A 586-nucleotide genomic window follows, 5' to 3' on the forward strand; every position below is an offset into this window, starting at 1 on the left:
ATATATATATATATATATATATAATCATTACAGATATAGGGTAAAGGACTATTAATTTATTAATAAACTAATAATTAATAATTTTTACCAAATAGTTCGGTATGGAAAAAAAACAATTATCGGTAAAAACTTATACAAAATATAATTAAGGGATCAGCAAAAGTTGCTTCACCACATACCGAAAATTAGAAATAACAGTTAAAGTACTAATTCTTCTACTACAATATGTCTCCACAGATGGCAATACTTGTAACTTACACAGGCAAAAATGAAGAAAAAATAATGAAACCAACCAGTCTTAGTTAATCATGTACGCGTTTCGGGATTAGAATGGTAAAAAAATTCATTTCCTTCTTCAGCATAATATTCCAGATTATAAATTTGAAAATGCTGAAAAAACTATGCATAGATGCTCAATAGATTATCGTTAATAAACTGTCTGTTTATACCAATGAAACATTTTTCGTCAAATTGATGTCACGATGGCTAGTGCGAAAAATGCCGAAATTTTACGATTTTTGAAAAACTGATGCTGATAAAAATCGATTTATTTTAAAATTCCAAGTGCGTAAGTGACCGCATGCAT

This window comes from Octopus bimaculoides, chromosome 25 (assembly GCF_001194135.2).
Source record: "Octopus bimaculoides isolate UCB-OBI-ISO-001 chromosome 25, ASM119413v2, whole genome shotgun sequence".
Lineage (NCBI taxonomy): Eukaryota > Metazoa > Mollusca > Cephalopoda > Octopoda > Octopodidae > Octopus > Octopus bimaculoides.